The 12,500-nt window shown below is 59.5% G+C and overlaps 1 non-coding gene and 1 pseudogene across 1 annotated transcript; both read left to right on the top strand.

The window, feature by feature from the left end:
- Positions 1-10,294: 10,294 nt before the first annotated feature.
- Positions 10,295-10,448, top strand: LOC136679833 (5.8S ribosomal RNA). Its single transcript, XR_010796617.1, has one exon. It is a non-coding gene; the product is annotated as a 5.8S ribosomal RNA (ribosomal RNA).
- A 416-nt stretch (positions 10,449-10,864) lies between these two features.
- LOC136679864 (28S ribosomal RNA) overlaps positions 10,865-12,500 on the top strand; it is a 4,634-nt pseudogene continuing 2,998 nt past the window's right edge.

Genomic DNA, 12,500 nt, shown 5'->3' with positions numbered 1-12,500 from the left:
TCTCCCCGGAGGTTTGGAGCGGGCGATGGAGCGAGCGAGGCCGAGTCGGGTGAGCCTGGGCCGGGCATGGGCGTTGGCAGCGACGGGGGTGTCTTCCCCGGAGGTAAGTACCGTGGGGGGCAAGCGTGAGATATTCCAGGCCGGGAAAAGTGAGCTAAATTCGGCAAAGCGTTGTTAAAAAGGGGGGTCGGTTGATTTTTTTGTTAAATCTAAACGAACAAAGGGTGCGAGGCGTGAAAATTGCATTCAGCCGTGATTTTTTGGCAAAGTGCTAACCCTAGTGTTCTCCCAGTGGGACGTTTTAAAGTAGGACTTAGAAAAATTTCTGACCCTCTTCGCCCTAGGTAGCAAGCCCAAAACGGAGCACCTCGGAGAGGTAAAAATTCAGAGGGCATGGGGGTTTCCAGTGCGGTGCCGTCAGGACATTAGGGTTCCTTTAGAAAAGACGAAAGTTTGGGTACACCGTATGTAACTATGACAAGCCCAAGGCTCTGGTTCGCCTGTGGGCATGAATATAGTGAGATTTCCGCGTTATCTCACTGGAGGTGACCCCGGAACGGTTCAAAACCTAAGTCGAGACTTCCATGGGACCCCGGCGATGGGAGTTTGAAGCCCGAGGAGTGACGCCCTCTGGGCTAAGGTTGGTGGTAGGTTCGGCCCCCCTTTCTGGAGGTCTAAACTGACTTCCATGGACCCCGGTGATGCGAATTTGATGCCCGATGAGGAGCACACCTCTGGGCTAAGGGTGGTGGTATGCTCGGCCCCCCCCCTCTGGATGTTTAAACTGACTTCCATGGACCCCGGTGATGCGAATTTGATGCCCGAGGAGTGACTCACCTCTGGGCTAAGGGTGGTGGTATGCTCGGCCCCCCCCTCTGGAGGTCTCGAATGACTTCCATGGACCCCGGTGATGCGAATTTGATGCCCGATGAGGAGCACACCTCTGGGCTAAGGGTGGTGGTATGCTCGGCCCCCCCTCTGGAAGTCTAAACTGACTTCCATGGACCCCGGTGATGCGAATTTGATGCCCGAGGAGTGACTCACCTCTGGGCTAAGGGTGGTGGTATGCCCAGCCCCCCCTCTGGAGGTCTCGAATGACTTCCATGGACCCCGGTGAAGCGTATTTCATGCCCGATGAGGAGCACACCTCTGGGCTAAGGGTGGTGGTAAGCCCGGCCCCCCCTCTCTGGAGGTCTAGATTGACTTCCATGGACCCCGGTTAAGCGTATTTCATGCCCGAGGAGTGACGCCCTCTGGGCTAAGGGTGGTGGTATGCCCGGCCCCCCCTCTGGAGGTCTCCAAAACCTAAGTCGAGACTTCCATGGACCCCGGTTATCCGAATTTCATGCCCGAGGAGTGACGCCCTCTGGGCTTAGGGTGGTGGTAAGCCCGGCCCCACTCTCTGGAGGTCTAAACTGACTTCCATGGACCCCGGTGATCCGAATTTCATGCCCGAGGAGTGACGCCCTCTCGGCTAGGGTGGTGGTAAGTGCAGCCCCCCCTCTCTGGAGGTCTAAAATGACTTCCATGGACCCCGGTGAAGCGAATTTCATGCCCGAGGAGTGACGCCCTCTCGGCTAGGGTGGTGGTAAGCCAGGCCCCCCCTCTCTGGAGGTCAAAACTGACTTCCATGGACCCCGGTATAGCGTATTTCATGCCCGAGGAGTGACGCCCTCTGGGCTAAGGGTGGTGGTATGCCCGGCCCCCCCTCTGGAGGTCTCCAAAACCTAAGTCGAGACTTCCATGGACCCCGGTTATCCGAATTTCATGCCCGAGGAGTGACGCCCTCTGGGCTTAGGGTGGTGGTAAGCCCGGCCCCACTCTCTGGAGGTCTAAACTGACTTCCATGGACCCCGGTTATCTGAATTTCATGCCCGAGGAGTGACGCCCTCTGGGCTTAGGGTGGTGGTAAGCCCGGCCCCACTCTCTGGAGGTCTAAACTGACTTCCATGGACCCCGGTTATCCGAATTTCATGCCCGAGGAGTGATGAACCTCTGGGCTAAGGGTGGTGGTAAGTGCAGCCCCCCCTCTGGAGGTTTCCAAAACCTAAGTCGAGACTTCCATGGACCCCGGTGATGCGAATTTCAAGCCCGAGGAGTGGTGCCCTCTGGGCTAAGGGTGGTGGTAAGCCCGGCCCCCCCCTCTCTGGAGGTCTAAAAGGACTTCCATGGACCCCGGTATAGCGTATTTCATGCCCGAGGAGTGACGCCCTCTGGGCTTAGGGTGGTGGTAAGTGCAGCCCCCCCTCTGGAGGTTTCCAAAACCTAAGTCGAGACTTCCATGGACCCCGGTGATGCGAATTTCAAGCCCGAGGAGTGGTGCCCTCCGGGCTAAGGGTGGTGGTAAGCCCGGCCCCCCCTCTCTGGAGGTCTAAACTGACTTCCATGGACCCCGGTGTAGCGTATTTCATGCCCGAGGAGTGACGCCCTCTGGGCTTAGGGTGGTGGTAAGCCAGGCCCCCCCCCTCTCTGGAGGTCAAAATTGACTTCCATGGACCCCGGTTATCCGAATTTTATGCCCGAGGAGTGACGCCCTCTGGGCTAAGGGTGGTGGTAAGTCCGGCTCCCACCCTCTGGATGCGTTCAAAACCTAAGTCGAGACTTCCATGGACCCCGGTGATGCGAAGTGACATGCCCGAAGAGTGGTGCCTTCTGGGCTAAGGTTGTGATAAGCCCGGTCTCTCCTCTGGAGGTCTGTGGTTTTAAAGTGAATATTTTCTAAGTCCCTCACCTGAGATTTTAAGAGAATCAGGACCCTCCTCAAGCCTCGTAGCGAGTCCGAGGGAGGTTCATCGTTGTCGGCTATGCGAAAGGGGTTCAGACGCCTCTAATCCTGTGGGCATATGGTTTCTCAGCCTGGTGCCGTCGGGATATTAGGGAGGCATTAAATCAGACGTAAGTTTGGGTAACAGCGATGCGAAACGCTATGCCCAAAGGAGTGGCTTCCCGATGGGCTTGAAATAATGGGAATGTCCGCTCTGCTTCCCTGGATGTGTTCAAAACCTAAGTCGAGACATCCGTAGACCCCGTTGATGCGAATTCCATGCCCGAGGAGTGACGCCCTCTGGGCTTAAGGGTGGTGGTAAGACCGGCCCCACTCTCTGGAGGTCTAAACTGACTTCCATGGACCCCGGTGATTCGAATTTCAAGCCCGAGGAGGTGCACACCTCCGGGCTAAGGGGATGGTTTGGGTGGCCTCCCCTCTGGATGTGTTCAAAACCTAAGTTGAGACATCCATAGACCCCGGTAATCCGAATTTCATGCCCGAGGAGTGACGCCCTCTGGGCTTAAGAGTGGTGGTAAGACCGGCCCCACTCTCTGGAGGTCTAAACTGACTTCCATGGACCCCGGTGATGCGAATTTCATGCCCGAGGAGTGGCGCCCTCTGGGCTAAGAGTGGTGGTAAGACCGGCCCCACTCTCTGGATGTCTAAAATGACTTCCATGGACCCCGGTGATTCGAATTTGAAGCCCGAGGAGGTGCACACCTCCGGGCTAAGGGGATGGTTTGGGTGGCCTCCCCTCTGGATGTGTTCAAAACCTAAGTTGAGACATCCATAGACCCCGGTAATCCGAATTTCATGCCCGAGGAGTGACGCCCTCTGGGCTTAAGGGTGGTGGTAAGACCGGCCCCACTCTCTGGATGTCTAAAATGACTTCCATGGACCCCGGTGATGCGAATACACAAGCCCGAGGAGTGGCACACCTCTGGGCTAAGGGGATGGTTTGGGTTGCCTCCCCTCTGGAGGTCTAAAAATGACTTCCATAGACCCCGGCGAAGCGAATTTAAAGCCCGAGGACTGGCACCCCTCTGGGCTAAGGGGATGGTTAGGGTGGCCTCCCCTCTGGATGTCTAAAATGACTTCCATGGACCCCGGTGATGCGAATACACAAGCCCGAGGATTGGCACACCTCTGGGCTAAGGGGATGGTTTGGGTTGCCTCCCCTCTGGAGGTCTAAAAATGACTTCCATAGACCCCGGCGAAGCGAATTTAAAGCCCGAGGACTGGCACCCCTCTGGGCTAAGGGGATGGTTAGGGTGGCCTCCCCTCTGGATGTCTAAAATGACTTCCATGGACCCCGGTGATGCGAATACACAAGCCCGAGGAGTGGCACACCTCTGGGCTAAGGGGATGGTTTGGGTTGCCTCCCCTCTGGAGGTCTAAAAAATGACTTCCATAGACCCCGGCGAAGCGAATTTAAAGCCCGAGGACTGGCACCCCTCTGGGCTAAGGGTGGTGGTTAATCCGGCCCCCCCTTCTGGATGTGTTCAAAACCTAAGTCGAGACATCCATGGACCCCCGGTGATGCGAAGTGACATGCCCGAGGAGTGACGCCCTCTGGGCTAAGGTTGTGATAAGCCCGGTCTCTCCTCTGGAGGTCTGTGGTTTTAAAGTGAAAATTTTCTAAGTCCCTCACCTGAGATTTTAAGAAAATCAGGACCCTCCTCAAGCCTCGTAGCGAGTCCGAGGGAGGTTCATCGTTGTCGGCTATGCGAACGAGGTTCCAACGCCTCAAATCCTGTGGGCATATGGTTTCTCAGCCTGGTGCCGTCGGGATATTAGGGAGGCATTAAATCAGACGTAAGTTTGGGTAACAGCGATGCGAAACGCTATGCCCAAAGGAGTGGCTTCCCGATGGGCTTGAAATAATGGGAATGTCCGCTCTGCTTCCCTGGATGTGTTCAAAACCTAAGTCGAGACATCCGTAGACCCCGTTGATGCGAATTCCATGCCCGAGGAGTGGCACACCTCTGGGCTAAGGGTTGGTGGTAAGTCAGGCCCCACCCTCTGGAGGTTTTCAAAACCTAAGTCGAGACCTCCGTAGACCCCGGTGATGCGAATACCGAAGCCCGAGGACTGGCACCCCTCTGGGCTAGGGTGGGGATAAGATATGCCCCCACCCTCTGGAGGTTTTCAAAACCTAAGTCGAGACCTCCGTAGACCCCGGTGATGCGAAATGACATGCCCGAGGACTGGCACCCCTCTGGGCTAGGGTGGGGATAAGATATGCCCCCACCCTCTGGAGGTTTTTAAAACCTAAGTCGAGACCTCCATAGAACCCCGGTGATGCGAAGTGACATGCCCGAGGACTGGCACCCCTCTGGGCTAGGGTGGTGGTTAATCCGGCCCCACCTCTGGAGGTTTTCAAAACCTAAGTCGAGACCTCCATAGACCCCGGTGATGCGAATACCGAAGCCCGAGGACTGGCACCCCTCTGGGCTAGGGTGGTGGTTAATCCGGCCCCCCCTCTGGAGGTTTTCAAAACCTAAGTCGAGACCTCCATAGACCCCGGTGATGCGAATACCGAAGCCCGAGGACTGGCACCCCTCTGGGCTAAGGGGATGGTTTGGGTGGCCTCCCCTTCAATCCCGATGATTCGTTCGATATATGCCCAGGGAGGTGAACACTTCTCTGGGCGTGAGGGGGTCGAGCGTATGAGGGTTGTACCCCGTTATGGTTCCTACTATAAACGAATCCGAGCGGCGGGTCCACAGGCCACCGACCACCTGCCCACTTGCGGGGTGGGTGCGACGGGCCGCCCGCCGGCAGTTGTCCCCGTTCCTAACCTAACTCTTGCCCGTGCGCGAGTCGAAAGGGGCATACAAACCCCCGAGGCGAAGACCGGCGTTCCGCTTGGTCTAATGTGGGATCTCCCAGATTTTCCCCTCCGCGGGGACTTGGGAGCGCACCACCGGGCCCCCGCGCTGGAAACGGCCGGAGGCAAAGAGCGCATTAGAGGTGTCACGGATCGGTCTTTTTAAACGGACCGCGGCTGGAAGTTCGCAGGGGAAGAGGCGCTCGGTTTACGGTTCCCGGGCCCCGACCCCCTTCGTCTTCTTAAATCGAGAAAACTAACCGTAGGCTCCGGGGGGGCGAATCGTAAAACCTTTGCCGACCTCCTCGCACTGCGAGGGGGCCAGGATTTGCGGCTTGTCCGCGTATCGGTCCTACCAAGGACCGCGGCTGGAAGTTCGCAGGGGAAGAGGCGCTCGGTTTACGGTTCCCGGGCCCCGACCCCCTTCGTCTTCTTAAATCGAGAAAACTAACCGTAGGCTCCGGGGGGCGAATCGTAAAACCTTTGCCGACCTCCTCGCACTGCGAGGGGGCCAGGATTTTGCGGCTTGTCCGCGTATCGGTCCTACCAAGGACCGCGGCTGGAAGTTCGGTGGTGAGCCCTCGACCTTACGAGATTGGGGGCAAAACCCTTCGTCTTCTGAACATCAGACGGCTCCGGGGGGGGCGTACCGTAAAACCTATGCCGACCTCCTCGCGCTTTGAGGGGGCCAGGAAATTCTCTTCCATTCTCTTCCCTTAAACGGACGTCCTTTACGCCCGTTCGAAATGCGGCATACCCGGAGCACCAGGGGCAGGCTTCTAATCCGAAATAATACCGGCTTTTAGAACGATCCTCCCCGCCACGTGCTCCAGCCTCCATGGCTCGTGGACCCCCCGTAACAGGGGGTCCGCTTGTCCCAGAATCGTTCCGAGGGAGACTTAGCCGATCCGTCGGTCTAATTTCCACCGCAGTTTGGGTCCGTTAAAAGGTCCGAGTCGGTGGTGCCTTAGGGTCGGGATCCTATTGAGGGAAGGAACCGGCCCCTAGCCTGCACCGTCCGGGCCTTGAATCGTACATTTTCCAAGTAGTCAAACCCCCGATTGCAGACCCACCTCCGGGGGGTCTCGTTCGAAAAGCCTTTCCGCGGTGCGCGTCTCTTCCTCCTTCGGGGGGTCGAGTTCCACGCACCACCGACTCTCTCTCTTTCCCCAAGCCGGGTTTGAGTACCAGAGGGATCGGCCTGGTTGATCCTGCCAGTATCATATGCTTGTCTCAAAGATTAAGCCATGCAAGTCTAAGTACACACGGGCGTTGGTACAGTGAAACTGCGAATGGCTCATTAAATCAGTTATGGTTCCTTTGATCGCTCCACACGTTACTTGGTATAACTGTGGTAATTCCAGAGCTAATACATGCAAACGAAGCGTTGGAAGTGGGGGTGCCGTTTCGAGGTGGTCGGTGACTGGTTCACCTTCCCCCCTCGGCGCCCCCCACGGATACGTGCATTTATCAGAACCAAAAAACCCCCTCCCGACTCCGGTCGGGTCCGCTTTGGTGACTCTAGATAACCTTTGGCCGATCGCAGAGCCCTTCGGGGCGGCGACGTCTCATTCGAGTGTCTGCCCTATCAACTTTCGACGGTAGTCTACGGGACTACGTGTGGTGACCACGGGTAACGGGGAATCTGGGTTCGATTCCGGAGAGGGAGCCTGAGAAACGGCTACCACATCCAAGGAAGGCAGCAGGCGCGCAAATTACCCATTCCCGACACGGGGAGGTAGTGACGAAAAATATCGGTGCGAGGCCCCGTTTGAAGGTTTCGGGACCGAAATGAACTCAATCTACGTCCGTGGGTGAGGACCCATTGGAGGGCAAGTCTGGTGCCAGCAGCCGCGGTAATTCCAGCTCCAATAGCGTATGTTAACGTTGCTGCAGTTAAAAAGCTCGTAGTTGGATCCGGGGACGGGTCCCGGCTGCCGGGCCTCTGCCCGTCCGGACTTCGCGGTGGGAAGCTGCCCCTCTCCGGGGGGGTTGGGGACCCCCCGCGGGTCTCTGGGTGGAGGTCGCGGGACCTTGTCCCTACTCATCCGGTGTCCTCTGCTCCCTTCCTCCGCGGAGAGGCCCTTAGCTGGGTCGTCCGCCGCGGTTGAATACGTGGGGGGCGGAAGGGTCCGGTGCGTTTACTTTGAACAAAACAGAGTGCTCAAAGCAGGCCGAAGCGTGCCTTGAATGGACTGAGCTAGGAATAATGGAATAAGGCCTTCCCATGGGGGGCGAGTCGGAGCTCTTCGGCGAGGCGGCCGGGCGGGGCCGTTTTCTGGCCGCCGCACGGTTCCCCGAGCCGGGGGGGTATCCGACCGCTCTCTTGGTCCTATTTCGTGGGTTTGACGGACCAAAGGTCATGATTAAGAGGGACGGCCGGGGGCATTCGTACCGCACCGAGAGAGGTGAAATTCGTAGACCGGTGCGGGACGGACAAAAGCGAAGGCATTTGCCAAGAATGTTTTCATTAATCAAGAACGAAAGTCGGAGGATCGAAGACGATCAGGTACCGTCGTAGTTCCGACCGTAAACTATGCCGACCCGCGATCCGGCGGCGTTGGGTTAACGACTATGACCCGCCGGGCAGCGTCCGGGAAACCACGAGTCTTTGGGCTCTGGGGGGAGTACGGTTGCAAAGCTGAAACTTAAAGGAATTGACGGAAGGGCACCACCAGGAGTGGAGCTTGCGGCTTAATTTGACTCAACGCGGGGAACCTAACCCGGCCCGGACACGGTAAGGATTGACAGATTGACGGCTCTTTCTCGATTCTGTGGGTGGTGGTGCATGGCCGTTGGTAGTTCGTGGAGCGATTCGTCTGGTCAATTCCGGTAACGAACGAGATCCCATCCTTTAAGTAGTTACACGGCCCCTCTCCTGGGTCGGACTCTATCCCCGAAGGTCCCCGTTCGCGGGGGGTCCCCATCGGGGTGGGGGTGTTGGGGGTTTCGGCGGGGGTCCGGTTCTACCCCGGATCGGTTCGGGGAGGTGATGCGGTTGACGGGGGTTCAGTTCTGCGTCGAGTGGGTGGCTCCGGCCTCTCCCCTTCGCGTTCGGTTCCCTCCCCGATGCCGTCCGCACCTCGTTCCGCTCTCCGGGTGTGGGTTGTCCGTCCTTCGCCTTCGCCTTCCCTCTCCCCTCCCCGGTGCCCTCCCGCTTACCGCGGGCCTGAAGGTTGGGGTTCGCCCGGTGGGAATCAGCGGTCGGTGGCTAAACTTCTTAGAGCGATTTGTGGCACAGAAGCCACTTGAGAAATGGAGCAATAACAGGTCTGTGATGCCCTTAGAAGTCCGGGGTCGCACGTGAGCTACAATGGCTGGTTCAACATGTAAGTTACCCTACGCCGAGAGGTGCGGGCAATCCTATGAACGCCATTCCCCGCTGGGGACAGGGGATTGCAACTATTCCCCTCGAACGAGGAATTCCAAGTAGGCGCGGGTCACCAGCCCGCGTCGATTAAGTCCCTGCCCTTTGTACACACCGCCCGTCGCTACTACCGATCGGATGCCTCGGTGAGGTCCTCGGACCGTCCCCGGGGCGGCCCTCGAACGGGGGTCGCCTCCGGGCGATGGGAAGTCGATCGAACCCGGACATCTAGAGGGAGTAAAAGTCGTAACAAGGTTTTCGTAGGGGAACCTGCGGAAGGATCAATAACGGTGACCTGGCCGCGGTCGGCGCCCGCCGTCCGTGCCGGTTGTCGAGTCGGACTCGAGAGGCCGAACCTCCCCCCCGGCGGGTACCTTCAAGGTATGGACCGCAGAAGCCTCGTACCTTTCGTCGTCGGCCGACGTGAGTCTCTCCCCCCTCCGGGTGGGTGGACGTAGCGAGCCGGCTTCGGAACTCGGGGTTATGCGAGGACCGCCTTAGGTGCATAGGTACCCCGGTCCGCCCCTCCCGTTCGCGGGGGGAAGAGTGGCGCCGGAGCCGCCCGCCGGGTAGTTAAACCCAAAAAACCATTGATCGTTGAAGGCTTGATTGTGCGTGCGCGAGTCAAAGGGGCTTACTCACCCCCAGGGCGTTGGCCGGTGCTCGCCGGCCTCGGTGGGATCTCCCTGAACCCATCCCCCCGGCACAGGGGGCGGTGGTGGACGGGAGCGTACCGCCGGGCGAAACTCTTTCCCCTCACGGGGTTAGAGCGGAGCTTAAGAGCGCATGCAAAATACCCCCGATGTTGGCTTCGCAGAGACGGACCGTATAATAGTCTAAGGCCGGTGCGCGAGTTGAAGGGGCCTCACGAACCCCGGATGCGTTTATAAACACCCGAAAGGAGACGGCCGGTGCCCGCCGGTCCTGACTAGGTGGGATCTACCCAGCGCCTTCCCCTAAGCGGGGACTTGGGAGCGTACCACCGGGCCTCGCTCATACCCTCCGGGGTGGAGAGCTTGGCTTTGAGCGCACGCCTGAATGCCTTAGACCGGGACCCGTAACGCAGCGAACCAAACCCCTGGGCCTCGCCGGGAACGGCGGGTGCCTAGACCCCGGTCTCCTAAACCACGTAAGTCTCGGGCACCTACTCGGGCGATCGTCCCCCGGGCCGTAACTCCTCGGTCCGGTGGTGACGCCCAGGTTCAATGACCTTTCCCCCCCTGCACGGGGGTGGAAGGCACCCGGCTTGAAATATATTGGCAAAAATTGTCTCTTGTTCGAATGGCTTCCTTCGCCCGGCCTGTAACGGGCCGGGCACAAACCCGAATACGACTCTTAGCGGTGGATCACTCGGCTCGTGCTTCGATGAAGAACGCAGCCATCTGCGTTAACTAATGTGAATTGCAGGACACAGATCATCGAAATTTCGAACGCATATTGCGGCCGCGGGGGTCCATCCCGCGGCCACGCCTGTCTGAGGGTCGCTTTACCCATCGATCGGTCTCCGCGCCCCCGCTGAGAGAGAGAGACCGCGGCTGGAAGCTCGCAGGGCCTGAAAACGGCCCTTCGTCTTCCCAAACGAAGACTCGGTTCCGAGCCAGTCCACGCGGCCCGTGTTGCGAGAGAGCTCCGTACAGGGAACGGAGGGAGAGCCGAGTAGGTCCGGGTCCACGTCCGTTACGGTCTCTCCCCGAGTCCCGAGCGGGGCTCCGCGCAGTCGGACGCGGGGGTGGCGAGTGCCGATTAAACCCAGCGAGCGGGCGAGTGAGCGGGCGGGCGAGCGGCCGGGGTGGGGGGGAGGGTGTCGCGGAGTTCGGTCTCGTGCCGGGCTCTCGCCCCTCGCCCCTAGCCTTCGGCCCTCCGCCTCCGCCCTCGCCCCCGCATAAGAAACCTCTGTGTGCGGCCTCAGATCAGACGAGACGACCCGCTGAACTTAAGCATATCAGTAAGCGGAGGAAAAGAAACTAACAAGGATTCCCTTAGTAGCGGCGAGCGAACAGGGAAGAGCCCAGCGCTGAATCCCACTTTCCCCTGACCGGGGTTGGCCGGGAAATGTAGCGTACGGAAGTCCGTAAGATCCGTCTCGGTGCGGACGCGGGACCAAGTCCTCGCGAACGTGGCTTCTTCCCATAGACGGTGAAAGCCCGGTAGCGAGTCCCGCGTTCCCGCCCGGGTAGGTCGGGCTTCTCGGAGTCGGGTTGCTTGGGAATGCAGCCCAAAGCGGGTGGTAAACTCCATCTAAGGCTAAATACCGGCACGAGACCGATAGCGAACCGAGTACCGTGAGGGAAAGTTGAAACAGGACTTTGAAGAGAGAGTTCAACAGAGCGTGAAACCGTTGAGAGGTAAACGTACGGGGACCGAGAAGACTGCCCCGGGGGATTCAGCCGGGCGGACGGCCCCGCGCTCGTCGGGTTCCGCGGTCGGGGGTGCGAGCGTATCCGGGCGAGAGGGGTGGGGTGCCGACTCCACCGCTCCCCGCTTCGGCTCTGCGCTTCGCCTCTGGACTTCGGGCCTGTCGGGCGTACGGAGGTCCGGCCCCGCCCGGTGTACTTTCCCCGCGTGGTGGTGAGTCGCGACCGGCTCCGGTTAGGCTTGGAAGGGCCCGAGGGTGAAGGTAGGTCCGTCCGGAGAAGGGAGCCCCACGCGGCCCCCGGACACGGGCGTTCCGCTACAGCCCCTCGCTCCGACTTCGCCGATAACGCCGGGGCCGTGGAGCAATGTCCTTTCCGCGTTCTCCCCTCCTCCGGGATGGGGATGGGGGCCCCCCCCGATCGTTCGGTCGAAGCGGGCCGGCTGGGCTGTCCTCAGCCCCGGGCTAGGCCCGCTACGGCGATGCGGGGGGCGATCCAGGCCCACAGCACCCGAACGCCTAAGGTCAGCGGCTAAGTTCGGACCCCGAACGACCCGTCTTGAAACACGGACCAAGGAGTCTAACGCGTATGCGAGTCGAAGGGACCAGAACCCCCGGAGGCGCAACGAAGGTGAAGGCCGGCGCGCGTCGGCTGAGGTGGGATCCGTCCTAACCCTCCGAGGGGGCGGGCGGCGCACCACCGGCCTGCTCTTCCCACGTGCGGAGAGCGGAGCCAGAGCATACGCGGTGGTACCCGAAAGATGGTGAACTATGCCTGGGCAGGGCGAAGCCAGGGGAAACCCTGAGTGGAGGCCCGCAGCGGTCCTGACGTGCAAATCGGTCGTCCGACCTGGGTATAGGGGCGAAAGACTAATCGAACCATCTAGTAGCTGGTTCCCTCCGAAGTTTCCCTCAGGATAGCCGGCGCCGAAACTTCAAGTTTTATCCGGTAAAGAAATGACTGGAGGCCGCGGGGCCGAAACGGGCCTCGCCCTACTCTCAAACTTTAAATGGGTAAGAGGCCCGGCTCGCAGGCTTGGAGCCGGGCATGGAATTGACGGTGCCGAGTGGGCCACTTTTGGTAAGCAGAACTGGTGCTGCGGGATGAACCGAACGCGCGGGTTAAGGCGCCCGACGCAGACGCTCATCAGACCCCAAGAAAGGTGTCGGTTGATATAGACAG

This window comes from Hoplias malabaricus, chromosome Y (genome assembly GCF_029633855.1).
Source record: "Hoplias malabaricus isolate fHopMal1 chromosome Y, fHopMal1.hap1, whole genome shotgun sequence".
Taxonomy (NCBI): domain Eukaryota; kingdom Metazoa; phylum Chordata; class Actinopteri; order Characiformes; family Erythrinidae; genus Hoplias; species Hoplias malabaricus.
Note: the sequence above shows the minus strand (reverse complement) of the source record. Positions and strands in the feature narration are given on the sequence as shown.